General features: G+C 40.3%; 1 long non-coding RNA gene across 1 annotated transcript; it reads left to right on the top strand.

Moving 5' to 3' along the window:
* Positions 1 to 7877: 7877 nt before the first annotated feature.
* On the top strand, positions 7878 to 12120 carry LOC118995259 (uncharacterized). The gene is made up of 3 exons (XR_005068234.1): positions 7878 to 7967; positions 9288 to 9424; positions 12045 to 12120. It is a non-coding gene; the product is annotated as an uncharacterized LOC118995259 (long non-coding RNA).
* Positions 12121 to 16640: the final 4520 nt, after the last annotated feature.

Here is a 16640-nt window from a genome sequence, read left to right on the forward strand (position 1 = left end):
GAACTCCATGTTTTTCCCTCCAGTGACTGAGTGCCTGGTGGTGGAAGGTTTCGACGTTCTCCTTGGGCAGCCTCTTTGGCATGAATGCCAGCTCACCAAAGTCAAGCTGCCCACAGAGACTTAAAAAACTCAAGCTGAAATAAGCTTTTGTAAATGCTAAAAAGTGCATTCCTTATAACTTAGATTACCCAGCAGACTGGAATGGAGAATGTCGAGAAAGCCAACCCTGCTTTTGAACTGCAGAAGTGGCCCCTGTGTGGTCAGAGGGAGGCAGCGTGCAGACCCGCTTTAGCAGTGGGAGTGTGGGCTGCATCAGGCAGCTCGGCTGGGCACTTGCAGTCCGGGTCCTGAGGGTGACTCACTTCCTGTCCATAGCTTTCCTGTGGATCGGACTCTTGGGGATTATAAATGCAAATTAATGACAAAGATATCTGTAAAAGGTACAACCCACTTACCTTTAGCAGCATTTTCAAACTTAGGACACTGGGCTTTCAATTAATTTTTCGCATAGCAGTTTTATAGGGCTCCAACACACAGAATCATAACTTACCCATGTAAAGTGTACAGAACTTTCATTTTATTATATTTAAAAATATTGTTTTCTCTATAATTATTTTTTGCAATTGTGTTTCCTTTACAAGAAAATGTACTACAAAGTATGTATATTTAAAACTTTGGCTAACAGTCCTTATACATAAGGAATTTCCTCAGGTGCCTCTGATTATTGGAGTCAAGAAAGAACATTGTCTTAGGAGGGCTTAAGTTACAGAAAAGCGGGAAACATGGTGAAAATATTATCATACAAGTGACATTTAGTGAGAGGCCTGAAGCCGGCTGTCCTAAGGGCTCCCTTTGCTGCCCTGCTGGGGCCACCGACCCAATGCAATTCACAGCCTCTCAGCTCCCACCCCAGCGGTTGGGGGAGTCTTCCCTGCAGTTCCCCTCCTGGCCAACGAGGATGTGTGGTGATGAGTGTGTTCTCTGTTCTCACCTTGGGCAGCAGTGGAATTGTGCTGAGGGGCACAATAAATATATAACAGCCTTGGGGTTTACACTGAAGTGTGTGTTGGGGAAAAAGCTCAACCTAACCATTACTGGTGATACACAATAAAATTTGAAAATTGGAAGATTTTGAGAAGTTTGAGTGTCACCTGACATTGCATGTGAATGGTCTTGGTGGTCGACAGGCTATGTCTTAAAAACAAAACCACGCTTGCTCCTAAAATAGCAATTTTAGGAAGCACAGAATGCTTTTCTTATTGAAATCAACAGAACTGTCCACAAAGATGGTAGGTGTCTAGTTTGCCTTGGAGCCAGGGATACAACTGCTTTTAGGGTGATCCTTACATTGGTCATATATCTAAAGCAGAGTTTTGTTCCCAAAGTTGCATATGAGTGGATAGCAAGCGAGAGCCTTAGACAAATTTGGTCCAGAAATCCGGATATGACTTATAGACCCTATGTTCTTAAATGCAGCTTTTATCTTGTAAATTCGGGGGTTAAAGTGCCTCCGTATTTAATGTCTGCATGTGACTTTAAAGCCTGTTAAAACCCAGAACCATCCGAACTTTCCCATAATCAGGTTTATTTCCTCATTGTTTCTAGCGCACAAAAATCCATTCTTGTGTCTGAAAGTTGCTTATGTTGTTTAACTTGCTACTGTATTGCCTTTTAGATAAGTCTGCTTTGGTGTGTGGTCCTCTGCTTACAAAAATAGATGCTATAAAAATAGCTTTGTAGTATACTGCAAAGTCCACTGTAGTATACAGCAAAGTCCACTGTAATGATCTCTTTTGCATTATAGTGATGGCTTACAGTCTGAACTACTTTACACAAGAGTTCTATTTTCTCCACATGCTCACTAACACCTATTTTCCTTTCTGAATTTTAAGGTTTTATTTATTTATTTTTATAGAGGGGAAGGGAGGAAGAGAGGGAGAAAAATACCAATGTGTCTGCATCTCGAGTGCCCCCTACTGGGGACCTGGCCTGCAACCCAGGTATGTGCCCTGACTAAGAATCAAATCAGCGGCCCCTAGGTTCACAGGCTGGCACTCAATCCACTAAGCCAAACAGCCAGGGTAATTTTCTTTTTAATAATAGTTATCCTAATGGGCATGAGGTTTTACTCATGTATTCTTGCAAGTCATTTAAATCACTTAGTATCTAAAGAACTACTCAGTTTGGGTAGTTTTTTGTCTTCTCCTTGTATTCTGCATCCAGCCCTCAAATCCAGCTTTTCCATGCATTCCTCTCCCTTTTCTCTGATTTTTTGTTGTTAATGTAATTTTGAACTTTATGATTTTGGACTACTTGCTAGTGTTTCATGTGTATTTAGACCTGTTGTCCTAGATTGTGGTTTGGGTTTTTTTTTTTGTAGTAGTAGTAGGGATTATGGTTTACATTTTTCTGAATTATCTTTAATGAAATATTATATCAAGAATCGTTTCCTTTTTGCAGTAAAATTGTAACTTCCAGTTTTTAGCTTATTGATTTTCAGAGACCTCAGCCCATAGCTTTAGAATTGCAGGACCCTATTTGTTTTTGCAGCAGCCATTGCTTGTTTTATTGATCCTCCAAGAGTATTCAATCATTCAATTAACATTTTCTGAACTCCTAGTTTGTGGTGTTCTTGGCAGGGCATTTGCCTTTGCCACATCCTTTGATATAAATGCTAATGTTCCGTTGGGATGCAGGCCATTTCTGTGGCGCTCCGGGGAAGGGATAGATAGGATAGGTTTTGATGTGAGTCTGATATTTGGGGACCACTTACTCAACAGGTAGGGGATCTAGTCCTCACCCAAAGACAAACACTGAGTGAAAGGCTGAATAGCGTACAGTTGACCCTTGAATAGCTCTGGGGTTAGGGATACCGACAGCCGTCACCACAGTCGAAAATCCGCCCTTAACTGCATATATTATGGGCTCTAACTATGGTCATCAATTTGTCTCATGGGGACTGTCTTCATTTTAAAACGAAATGATGGGAATGTTCGGGCTTTAAAACAAAGTCCGTTTTCTTAACCACCCCATTACTTCCAGGCAAACTGCAGTGTTTGCTCACCTGAATTGTATTTTTAACCACACCCCCAACCCCTACACGACGCGTCCCACGTTTCTCACTGAACTCTGCGCACTCTACCGCATCAAGACTACAAGTCCCAGCATGCAGTGCAGCTTTTTCCTGTGGGCCCTTTCCTTGGCGGTCGGGCTATTTCACACCGGTGTTCTCCTGGGGCACAGCTCCTGGGAGCTGCTGGGAGCGTACGCCGACGTGCTGACGCATACGCTTAGCGCCTTTTCTAGGCTTCTGGGGCAGTCGGAGTTGGATGGGAGGAAGAAGAGTGGTGTGTTCCTTTTTTTCTGCGGCGGTTGGGTTTTTTTTTTTTCCTTTGTTTTGAGTCTTGGTGGTATAAGGTTGGGATTTGGAAAAGGGGCTAGGTGCCTTCCTTTTAACATGAATTCCCCGGTCCAAGATTGGGATTTGGAAAAGGGGCTAGGTGCCTTCCTTTTAACATGAATTCCCCGGTCCAAGATGGACACAAAGCCTCTGCTGGTTTTGGTGGCTTTCTGGGCAGTAGCCCAGTTAATGGCCCAGAAAGGATACCGACTGGCCATAATCGCCAGAAATCTGGAAGTGGCCAAAGCCACCGCCGGTGACCCTGCGGTGTTCCAAGCTGGAGTTGTTCGCCTGTGTGCCTGCAGTCCATGTGCCTTAAACCCCCTCGTCTGTAAAATGAGCGGGACTGGCCTTTTCGGTTCTGAAGTTTAGCAAACTCACGTGCCCACGTCCGAGAGCGTAGGCTTCACCTTGTGCAGAGAACCCCGCCCCATCCCCGGGCCTCCCCTCCTCACCGTCCTGTGTCCCGCAGAGCCCTTCTGCCAGGCTGCCTGCTGCTGAGGGCTGAACGCTTGGGGTTTTCTTCGAGACTGAGCAGCAGTCTCGTGAGTCCCTAAGCACCCACTTCCCTAGCGCTAGCCTTGAGGGGCTGCCTTGTTTTGGCATGGGGAAGGAGAGCCATACAACAGTTAACTTTTTCTGTAGGGCAGAGAGCTCAGGCGTGGGCAAGATCGCGGGCGCCTGGGAGGCTGGGCTGGGCAGGAAAGGTAGGCGTGTCAGACATAAAGGCCTCCCTTCAGTTTTTCTGTTGGTTGTTCCACAGGACTGTTTCCTAGAGACTTTTCAGTACCAGCCAGTTTTGAGATATACCCGGTTTGCTTTAATACCTCCATAAGCACTTAATTGTTTATTAAATCCTTTTCGCGACTTTTACAAACGGGCAATTGAGATTTGTTCTGCCAAATTCCTTTTTGTTATATTTAAACGTCATCTTTTTTTCTGTTTAATAATAGATCAGTAACTTTTCATTGTTTTGCGAATTTAAGTTACTTGATTATAAGGAGAAGGGGAGTGTTTCAAAGATACTGAGATGCTACTTGTGGAATTGTTAGGATGGCCAGATACACCTCATTTACTATCAGAGAGGCGCTGGGGGAAAACAGGGGCCTGGGGATGCATCTGGTGGCTGTTACCTTTCAAATAACATTACTTATTGGCTCTCCCTAATTGGTTACATGGGTAGGGGAAATACTAGACTTCCTATAAGAAAGAAAAACAACCTAAGTAATAGACCAGGAAGTACTTACTTGAATGCTGCCTGCTAGATTAAAATTGTTGGTTGAGCTTTCAAGGGTGTGGACCCAACAGCTCTTCAGATGAAAGCCAAGAGTGGGACACAGGATGCTTTTGGGCCTTTGAATCAGGGTCCATGAGTGATTTGTTCACACGCAGAGGGTGACTTCCCAGCGATTTACTCTTTCCAGTGGCTTGAGGAGGTACTTTTAGTGTTAACTATTAGGCAAGGTCTGCCAGAAAAGGAGCAGTTTTAAAAAATCTACATTTTAGAGTATCAAAATGATATTTTATAAGTAGAGATGCTCTTTTTAAAGATATATTTTATTGATTATGGCATTACAGTTGTCCCATTTCCCCCCTTCATTCCCCTCCACCTTGCATACTCCCTCTCACCCACATTCCCCCTTTTAGTTTGTGTCCATGTGTTATAAATTCTTTAGCTTCTACATTTCCCATACTATTCTTGCCCTCCCCCTATTTTCTACTTACCATCTTGCTACTTATTCTCTACATATTTCCCCTCCACCTCCTCTTCCAACTTCCCTGTTGTTGACCCTCTATGTGATCTCCATTTCTGTGGTTCTCTGTTCCTGTTCTAGTTGTTTGCTTAGTTTGATTTTGTTTTAGGTGTGGTTGTTAATAATTCTGAGTTTGTTGTCATTTTACTATGCATTTTTATCTTCTTTTTCTTAGATAAGTCTCTTTAACATTTCATGTAATAAGGGCTTGGTCATGATGAACTCCTTTAACTTGACCTTATCTGGGGAGCACTTTATCTGCCCTTCCATTCTAAATTAAAGCTTTGCTGGATAGAGCAATCTTGGATGTAGGTCCTTGCCTTTCATGGCTTGGAATAGTTCTTTCCAGTCCCTTCTTGCCTGTAAGGTCTCTCTGGAGAAATCAGCTGACAGTCTGATGGGAACTCCTTTGTCGGTGACTGTCTCCTTATCTCTTGCTGCTTCTAGGATTCTCTTCATTTTTATCTTGGCTAAGGTAATGATGATGTGCCTTGGTGTATTCTGCTTGGGTCCAACTTCTTTGGGACTCTCTGAGCTTCCTGGACTTGCTGGAAGTCTATTTGCTTTGCCAGATTGGGGAATTTCTCCTTTATTATTTGGTCAAATAAGTTTTCCACTTGTTGTTCTTCCTCTTCCCCTTCTGGTACCCCTATAATTCGGATGTTGGAACGTTTAAAGATGTCCTGGAGTTTCCTAAGCCTCTCCTCATTTTTTGAATTCTTGTTTCTTCCTTCTTTACTGTTTGGCTGTTTCTTTCTTCCTTCTGGTTCCACTTTATTGATTTGAGTCCCAGTTTCCTTCCCATCGCTATTGGTTCCCTATGCATTTTCCTCCGTTTCATTTAGTGTAGCCTTCATTTTTCATTTACTTTGTGACCAAAGTCAACCAATTCTGTGAGCATCCTGATCACCAGTGCTTTGAACTGTGCATCTGATAGGTTGGCTATCTCTTGGTCACTTAGATGTATTGGCTGTGAGGCTTTGATCTGTTCTTCTGTTTGAGCCTTTTTTTTTTTTTGGTCTGGTTGCACCTGTTAGTGGTGCAGGGTGGGGGCACCCTAGGTGTTCACCAGGACAGGGCCCAGCATCACCAGAGGTTGTGACTCTGTATGTGGGGGCGGGGTCTGAGAGGGAACTAGGGTACTTACTCCACTCACTCTCAGATTTCAGTCTCTTCTGCTACTTCCCCCAAGCAAATTGGGCCCTTCTGGTGTTCGTTAAATTGGGTGGGTGGGCTTGTGTACATTCTAGGACCCTGTGGGTCTCTCCAACAAACTCTCCTATGAGGGCTGGCAATCTCTCCCTGTGCGTCAAGCCCCACAGGTGTTTTCAACTGGTGTTTTGAGGCTTAATTTCCTGGCGCTGGGACTCTGAGTTGTGTGATCTGTCTTGCTCCCCAGTTATATGGGAGTGAATGTGGGACCACCTGGTCAGCCAGCTGCCTTGCACTCAGTGCCATGCTTCACACTTGCCCCCTCGCTGGATTTGCCCATTGCCACCCCATGTGCGGGGTCTTCCAACCACTGCCTGGGCTCCCAGGGTCTGCCCACTGCTGTCTGGCGTGCTTGGGGTGCCTTGTGTGCCTGGTGTCACTGCTTCTTGTGCTTCGACCCCTCTCCCCTTTGCCTCCTGACTCTGCCCTGCCTACCAATTTGGATGAATGTGTCTATTTCAGCTCCTTGGCTCTCCGACTTCCATACAGTTCAATTTTCTGTCAGTTCTGGCTGTTATTTTGTTTCTAAATTTTTGTTGTCTTTATTTTGCCTCCATCTTGGCCGAAAGTGCTAGAGAATGCTTTTTTAAATATAATTTTTTTGGTGTTTGAAATTTAAAAGAAGTGATCATTTAAAAAAGAGATAAATCATAGTTGCTTTTAGTAAAAAGTTATTCCCCCCCTGGCTGGTGTGGCGCAGTGGATTGAGTGCCAGCCTGTGAAACAAAACGTTGCCCTTTCCATTCTCCGTCAGGGCAAGTGCCTGGGTTGCAGGCCAAGTACCCTGTTGGGGGTGTGCAAGAGGCAACTGATGGGTGTTCCTCTTGAACATTGATAGTGCTCTCCCTCTCTTTCTGCCTATGTTCCCTTCTCTCTAAAAATAAATGAAATCTTTAAAAAATGTCTAAGTCTTTTTCATGATTTGTAGCTTTAGCATTTTATAGCTACCTGTTTTGCCTTATTTTCCTGAATAGTCAGGTTTAGTGATGATGATGATAATAACTAACAGTAGTAACATGTGCCATAGTGAAAAAGTAAAAGAAACAGAAACTCTTGAGTTTATGCTCAGGGTGGGACCAGGAAAACAACTGGACAAAAACCTAACAGAATTAGACATAAATTTCAAAAGAAACAAAAAACCAAAAACCTGGAATACTGTTGAATTGAATAGATAGATTCAGTCACAAAGCTATAAATTTTAGATGAATTTTACAAAGTATTAATAACAGAAAAAAATGCCATCCCCCACTTTTTGTTGGTGAAAAACAAGGTTTACGATTCGCGTTCTGCAGCAGCATTCCCTTATTTCTCCTTGTTCTCCATCAGCCCTCATCCCAGTTGTACTAGGCTGAGCCACGTGAGAGCAGGAACCATGACATCATCTCTTATCTCTGGGCTCTAGGTTAGCACAGGCCCAGCTCGTAGTACATGATTAACACGTGTGGAGAGAATGATTTTTAAGTTCAAGTTCCAACTCAGAAGTGATCTAATTTTTGTTGTGTAGGTTGTCATTTGGCATTTAGATGTGATGTTGCCAAAGAACATGATGTTCCAAATAGATGGAAGAGATGGAGAAAATTTTAAGTTTTGTTAACTTTTTGGTAAATACAGCTGGAATAAACAGGTTGGTCATAGACTTTAGGTATATTTGTAATGTGTCATATTTTCCTTTACATGTCTTAGATTACTGTGAGCTAATATGATAATTACCTTGTTTTACTTTTAATTGGAATAAAAACTTTTTAAATTTTGTTTTGTTCATACATTCTTTTATTTTGAGGTAATACAATAAGGATACAGTTTGATTAACTGTAACATTGTACTTGGCATCCGTGGTGAGCTCTAGGTCTTTTCCAGAACTTCAGAAGGCTCTCTTGGTGTCTTCCCAACTAATAGTTCCTTGTTGATAACCACTATTCTGACTTCAGTCACCACATTAATTTAACAGTAATGGGATCCGAGTGGGTATTCTTTTTATGATGAATTTGGGGCAGAATATTGAGAATAATATATGAATTTTTTTGCTAAACAAGAATGACTTAGCATGGCAATTGCTCAGTTCAAGCTATTTAGACCACATGGCACAATTTTTCAGTTAGTGACATAGAAGCCACTATATCTGATGGAGGATAGTAAGGCAGCTTTCAAATGGATAATTTCTTTTTTTCCCCCCTAAATATCCCTGTTAGGGAAGATAAACCCTTGTGACTTATAAGCTGGCTATAAATTGCTAAAATTGTTTGTTCTTATTTAATTATTTTGTTTTAGTTTCCCTTATTCCATTTGTCAAGGAATTTCCCTCACTTTTTCCTACCCTTCCTCAGTACTGTCTTGATTTAATTATGAATGCTTTATATGTGTTTTAACATCTAATAGAGCTAGTCCATTTACTGTGTCTTCTTTTTCAGAATTTTCCTGGCTCATCTTGTTTATTTGTTTTTCTATATGAACTTTAAAATGGGCTACTTTTGTTTCTTTAAAAACACTGATGTTTTCTTAAGATTATGTTAACTTTATAAATTCCTTTTGGGGAATAGACAGCTTTCCATTGCCATATATCGATCCTGACTATATGAGATGTCTTTTCATTGGTCAATGTCTTACTTTGTGTCTTTCAGATATGTCTTAACGTTTTCTTTTTTGTTTTGTTTTTTTTAAATTTATTTAATTATTTTTCAAGTACAGTTTTCTGTCTATTACTCTCATCCCATCCCACCTCCCTCAAATGGATAATTTCTGACTGATCAGTTATTTTATTGCCTGTCAAACCAAGTTTAAAAATGGGACTTCCTAGGTAGTCTAGCAATAGCTCAGATATGAGAGTATGCTTCTTTTACTTTCAGTAAAAATGTTAGCATTTCCTGATGCTTTTTGTTTTACATCACTTTTAATTTACCTGCTTTTTTTTTCTTTACTTTAAGGGATAGCCCTTCAGTAAGAACTAAAACTGAAGATATGCTATCTCAGCTTCATACTAACCTTTTGGGTTCGATGCTGACCTGTAAAGCTGCTGTGAAAACTATGATTCAACAACAGAGAGGGGCTATTGTTAATGTAGGTGAGTGTTCACCTTTGCGAATTTACAGTGATTTTTAGTACCATAGAAGTATTTAATTGACTGAATTGGAATTCGTTCACGTGTGAAACGTGGGTGAAATGTGTCTGTTTATTATCTGTGGAAAAGGATTTAACTGATGAGCGAGTAAAACAGGAATCACCAATTCACATCCTTTAGTGGTCAAGGAGGCGTTAACTGAGCTGACACCACCAGGCATTAGGAGACTGACAGCCCGGCCCTGTGATGAGTGACAGCGGATGGCCAGCTTTGGTGTCTGCAGGCCGTTTGGAGTGGCAGGAGCAGCCAGCACGCAGATCCAGTAGAACGTTGCTCTGCACACACGGGGTCCTGGTGCTGCCAGCCATGTGGAGTTTTGAAGAGAAATTGGACATTTTGATTTTCATGTGAAACCTGGATTTTAAAATATGGAGAAGGAATTGAGAAGTTCTAGATATCGGGTGCTAGAAATGATGCCTAGAGCAGCTGCCTGCGTCTCTGACTACTCTTGTGCCAAGGTTTAGAGGAAGCTTTCTTGAGAGAGTAACTTTTCAGTGTTTCAGTAACTTTTCAGTGTTTTCAGTGTTTATGGGGCAGATAAACTGGGTAATGTGTGTGTGTAGACCTTAAATGCCAAATGGCTTGAAATTTTATTTCAATGTGGTAGTTTTGAAAGTAGCGGCATATGGTTGGCCTTTTAATTTTAAACGGTAGGACCTTAAATAGTCACAAAAAGGGGATACTTCTTCACTGAAGTAAATGACCCCATTTCTTTCAGTGTAACGCATGGCTTTCCAAGGCAGATGTCAAGTTTTTTCGTTTTGAAAATAAGAAAAAAGAATATAGTGCTAATGAGCATTAGAACTTTTTTGACATTTACATTAAAAAATTAGAGATTGATTTTCTTTTTTAAATGTGTTTATTTTTTTATTGTTGTTCAAGTACACTTGTCTCCATTTTTACCCCACCGTGCCCCGACGCCCCACTCATCCACACTTCCCACCCTTGAACCCTGTTGCTTTGTCCATGTGTCCTTTATACATGTTTCTTGATGGCCCTTCTCCTATTATCCCCTATAATCCCTCTTTCCCCTCCTTTCTGGTTACTGTCAGTTTGTTCTTAATTTGTTCTTTTTTTATTTTTTATTTAATTCTTATTCAAGTACAGTTTTCTGTTTTATATTCCCTGCCCTGCCCCCGTTTAATTATTTCCACCTCCCTCCATTTCCACCCCCCACGTTAATTATTGTCCATGTGTCCTTTATACCTATTCATGTGAGATTGATTTTCTTATAAAAGATTAGTAATAAGTCGGCCTTGGCTTTCCAACACAGCCCGATGAGGATTTAAGGTTCTTGTATGTTGCTGGTATGTGGGCTGTCTTTATCACCTGACACCCAAGACGTGTATTTTCTTAACTGTAAAATATCTCCTTTAAACAGATGTATTTAAAAAACCCTCACCATTCCTTTGTATACACGCAAAACTTTAGAATTGTGCTGAAAGTAAATAAAAATAGATAATTTAAATTAAGAAAACCTTATTACAGGAAGGACTACTTTAAACCGCTAAAAAATGCATGCCACTTCAGAAGTCACCACTTTTGGCCAGCCGAACAATAGTATGTGGCATGAACCAATGCTTCCAGAGCTCCCTGTTTGGCCTTTCCTCCACGCCTGTATTTCTCTTTCTTTTTTGCGTTTCTCTGTGTCCTCTTTCTTCCAAATACTCCTGTCTCTATCCATCTGCATCTCCTCTGTGTGATACCTCTTTTCTCTCTTTTTGCTTCAGTGTTCTTGTCCTTTGTTATTAACATATAATGTAGGTAAATATTTTAATATTGGACTTGTTGATTATAATATAAAAGGAAAGAGAAGGGAATGGAAGTATTTAGAATGTTTTATAAAATAAAATCATTTAAAAAAATTTATAAGGTTCTTGATTAATTTTTATATCATAAGTACAGGTCACTGGTGTAGAAAATTACTTCTCTTATGTTTTGCATGAATTTGCATTGCATACAGATGATTTTAGAATTACAGATTATTTTTTCATATTCTTGTCAATAAGGACACCCAAGAATCTTTAGTAGGCAACACAAACTGTTTCACTGAAGGTAACTAAAGTGCAATTTTACAAAAGTTTGTAATTAAAGCTTTTCTTAGTTACACTGAGAGTAATTCAGATTTGGTAAGATTTGTCTTCTGATGAACTTTTTTAAGGTGGAAATGAATGCTTCCTTATGTCTAATAAAATCAATGAGCCATTAGCAGAATTTTCCTGGTTTCAACCTCTTCCTAATGGAGGCCTTTATAAATAGTGTGGAATTTTCATCATATCTGACACATTCAAAGATGAGAGAGGGTTTCTTCACCTTAGTGGATCTGCTCTCACACCCAGTTTTGTATTCAAGGTTTCAGCTAAACGTCTTTCTAGGCCTGTTTTCTGTGAATCTGGAGCAGATTCAGACTCTTACCACTGAAATGACAATGGTGAGAATTCCTATTTTAGCAAAGGCTAAGGTTAAGTGCTGTGTACCTTTTTTGTATGTTTAATATCCATTACCTACGTATTCAAATAACCTCATTAAACATGTTTGAATTTGCCTTCATTTTCTTTTCTAGGAAGTATTATCGGTCTGAAAGGCAACACTGGCCAGTGTGTGTACAGTGCCAGTAAAGGGGGACTGGTGGGATTTCAAGAGCGCTTGCTAAAGAAGTGGCAAGAAAGAAGATTCGAGTGAATGTGGTTGCCCCAGGTCAGTGAGAACTTTTTAAACATGATGTGTGTGTATATTTGTGTCCTCATACAGGGGTTGCAGAGAGAGTTCTTGTGTCTGTAGGTCCCTCAGCATCAGTGGGGCCCGGCCACGTCCTGACTGGACTTACCTGGCCACCTTGCCAGGCTGAGCACTGTCCTGGAGGAGGAGGCAAGAGTGAGGCCAGGCTGTTTGGTTTGCATAAAGCACATTGCTTTTTGTACTGAATGGTTACTCCCCAACTAACATCACAAAGGAAACTTCTCACCCCAAGTCAGTTATAAATTAAGAATGTAAGGATTTCAGGGGTTTGTGTTGGGGGGCAGGTGAGTATTTCCACATATACCCAGTGTTTGGACAAGTCCAGACGGTGTACCTTTGGAGAAGCTTTCCATTTGAGTGCTCTTTCCTTATTCTGGGATGTTCCATGAATTACTGTGCACAACAGTTACTGATTAATTTAGACTTTGTCAAAGCAGAACTTCCCAAATATGTGCATTTATTCCCTAAATATATTCCATATGTCTGTATTGTGGAAACAGTACATCTCTATATTCAAAATATCTGAGCAGCTCTATAATACAATATGCTTTTAATAACATACAATCCAGAGGAAATAAAGAAGGCTGCATAGGCGATATCACTTGCACATTTTACAAAGCAGCCAGGTGCAAGAACTGATCTATTCATTACTTCAAAAAGTCTTTACTTGCATTAAAAAAAGTATTGCCAGAGGTCATATAATGTTTCTGTTCAAACTAGACAAGATACCTTTGACTGGACTTCTGGTACCCCAGAGAGCTGTCCAGGATTCATGTCAGGAATTCAACACGAAGAGAAATATGAAGGGAAAAAGATATTTACACCGAGTCAGGAGGAAGGAGCATCTTTTTAAAAGGCACTCTATGAAGTAGTAAGACCTTAGCGCAGACCTTAGCATTATTTGTGTGTTTAATGAACATGGCAGCTGCCTGAGTAACGCTGTGGGAGGAGGGGAGGAGCAGAAACGGAAACACTGGTGCAGAGGCCCCGCCTAGAGGCACCGAGGCTTCTGAAACCAGAGCCGTCTGGGCGAGGCCGGCAGTGAAGATGGTTACGGAGGGGGCTGTTGAATGAGTTTCAAAACGGTAGAAGTGACGGTGGAAAACTTACAGTAGATCTATGCTGCCACAGGGAATCTCTCAGGAGCATTTGTGATTTTGTTAAACATGTGGGGAAAACCAAGCCAATAGGGAGACATTTCACATGTAAATAAAGCAAGTATGATTTGAGCTAAATACACAGTAATCAGAAGTTATGAGGAACATTTTTTGCACCTGTTTCTTTTATTATGCTGACTTAGGGTATTCCACATTAGAAATCATCAATTGATTAATTGGGACATAAAGCCAATTATCTTGGTCTGTTAGTAACTGGTAATTGGAATATATTAAAACATGATTAGACTTATAGTTTAGATTGGTATAAGCTAAAGAATCTCTTTAGTTTTCCTTCTTATTTATACAGAATAGAGACATTATTTGATAGTCCTGGATTGGCATCTGGGTAGAATTGTGTTAAGGTGATTGTGAACCAAAACCCAAGACAGTGTAAGGAAGTCTGCAAAGTCCTCGGGGCACCTGTTACCCTCTAGCCAGCCTGCTCTGTGTCTGTGCTGGAGTGCTGTTGGTTTTCACTTGAACATCTTGCCAGTATCAGCAAAACTGAAAACATAATAACAAAATAAAATACAGTGATTGTGAATCAGATCATGTAATGAAGTGGTGATTAGAAAATAATCTCTTATACCTTCTATGTTTTTAAATTGTTACTTTTGCATTTTACTTATGGAGTAACGTGAGGTGAAAGGACCTAGCGGTCACTCACATCCCGGTCATTTCTACCGTCTAGAGGAGTGGGGCCGGGAGACAGGGACACCCCGAGGGTCGTGTCAGCACTGTTACTAGAGCTTGGTCTTTAGCTTCCCCAGCTAAGGTCAGCTTGAAGGTAATGGCCCCTTAGATTCCAGATGCCACTAGAAGATTTTAGGGTTTTTTTTTTTGTCCTTGTGCTAATATGGTCTATCTGAACTATCTGGAATTACCAATCTTGTAACTTTTACCTTTATATTATTTGTCTTTTGCCAAACTACTAGTTGATGAAGTGGCTTGGGGTAGGTAAGAGGGTAGTACAAAGGTGCTAAGACCTAAACCTGCCATGATCGCTCATTAGCTGGTGTGATAGGCGTTTTGTTTAGGCACTTTCCTGACTTTGAATGAAGTGAGTGTTTTCATGAACTTCTGCCAGTTAGCCATGAGATTTCGATTTAGCATCCTGTGGGTATTTAAGAATTGGTTACCTATATTAAGAAAAGATATTTTGTTTAGTTTTTTCATTGTAAGAATGAGTTACAGAAGACTGTTGATAGCTTTTTATTTCAGGTCACTAACGTCTCCGTTTGGATGCTAGAGTTGGTGTTTTGTTTGGCGCTGATATTGAACCCTAGGGATCAGGAAACAGTCAAAACATTGTAGTGGTAGCCCTTTGGCTGTCTAATGTGCCTTCATCCCAGTTCACTGTTTAGTCACAGAGACTAGTAAATGTAAGCATTCCAAATCCAGGAACATTAGATGAACTATGGTTTAGATAACGCACATCCATTCTCCAAAAAGAAAAGTAAAAAAATAATCCAGAAGCTGTACTGTCACTCTGCATTGCTTTCTGTTTGTGCTGTTTACAACCTGATTGATTTCAGGGTTAGCTTAGTTTATCTGTGTGAGGAGTAGATTGTTTGTGGTTCGGGCTTTGTGTATTTCCTTCCTTCTGTTTTAGGGATTGCAGTGGTGAGGGTGATGTGATGAAGAATTAATTCGTATTCATGGTGATTTAAAAGCTGATGGTTTAATGGCAATATAAGTGTTTTTAACTCATAATAAATCATTCAGCAGACTTACTGGAGTCTGTCCTGTGTGCCAAGGGCTGAATTAGGGTCCAAAGTTACAAAAATGAGTAAGATACTTCTGCCACAAGGAGCTAAGTATAGTGGGACAGACAGATAAACAAATAATTACAGTGGTATGTGGTGAATATAAAGATATATATATGATGCTGTGGAAACGCTGAAGAATGAGTGCTTAATTTTGTTAGAGTGAATTAGTTGTCAAGGCAACAGGCTAAATAGTGGGAGTTAAGTTTGTATACAAAGGGAATTTCTGTGAGTGTTATGGAAGTGTGTTTGTGTGTATAACTTTTCCTAAAGATCTTTCCAGTACAATTTATATTATAGAAAAAATGTGTTGCTAAATATGTGGCCATTTAATAAGGTGACCTATATTGCATTTCATTGGCTGTATGTATATTTAGTATGAATATGCTTTTTTGGTCATAAGCAAAATACAAGTTGAAATAGTAGAGTTAAGTTGATTCTGTGGATTGTTTATTAACTTTAATTTTCATAGTCATTATATTCAGATTCTTCACCAGATATTTATTTATTTATTTATTAAGATTTTATTTATCTTTAGAGAGGAAGGGAAGGAGAGAAGGAGAGAAATGTCAATGTATGGTTGCCTCTCGCGTGTCCCCTGCTGGGAACTGGCCTGCAACCCAGGTATGTGACCTGACTGGGAATTGAACCGCGATTGTGTGGTTTGCAGGCCTGTGCTCAATCCACTGAGCTACACCAGCCAGGGCTCTTCACCAGATATTTAAATAGACCTGACAAGTATCAGAATTAACAAATATGTTTCTTTTTATGTCTGTTTTCTTGGTCACCAATGAGTTCCCAATTAAGGAAAGTAATTAAAAAGAAATTGTAAAGAAAACCAAGGAAGAAAGAGAGGGAGAGAAACATCAATNGTTTTCAATAGATAATATAAACACAGTATTAAATTAAAAAGTACAAAAAAGCATAGAGGGAAAAGTGAGTCTTCTCTCTCCTGCTCATCCCAATTCTTTCCTCAAAGCAGCACACTGTTACCTAGTTTCGTATTTTGTATACAAGCCAGTAAAGTATGTGTGTTTTCAGAAAAGTGCCATACTATTCACAATCATTTGTACCTTGCGGTATTTGCAGATCAATATATTTTGTAGTTGATTCCATACTATTCCATACAGAGCTCTATCACTTTATTGAGTGACAGATTTATACAAATATATTTCAAGTAACATGCAATCTACCCATACAAAGTATATATATATATATGAATGAACATTTTCGTCATCCCAGTAAAACCCAGTAGCCATTAGCATTTACCCCCATTTCCCTCTGAGTCCCCTGTTTCTGGCAACCACTAATCTACTTTCTGTGTCTAATGATTTCTCTATTCTGGATAGTTCTTATAAATGAAATCACATAACATGTGCTCTTTGTGATGGCTGGGTCACGTTTAATGGCTTTAAGACAATGATTTCTGCTGTAGTGGTGCGCCGTAATTTACTTGACCTGTTGCCCCTCGATGGGCATTTAGGTCGTGTCTGACCT

The sequence above is a fragment of the Sturnira hondurensis genome, unplaced genomic scaffold, assembly GCF_014824575.4.
Source record: "Sturnira hondurensis isolate 20B ecotype Veracruz unplaced genomic scaffold, ASM1482457v3 Scaffold0010128, whole genome shotgun sequence".
NCBI classification, from domain to species: domain Eukaryota; kingdom Metazoa; phylum Chordata; class Mammalia; order Chiroptera; family Phyllostomidae; genus Sturnira; species Sturnira hondurensis.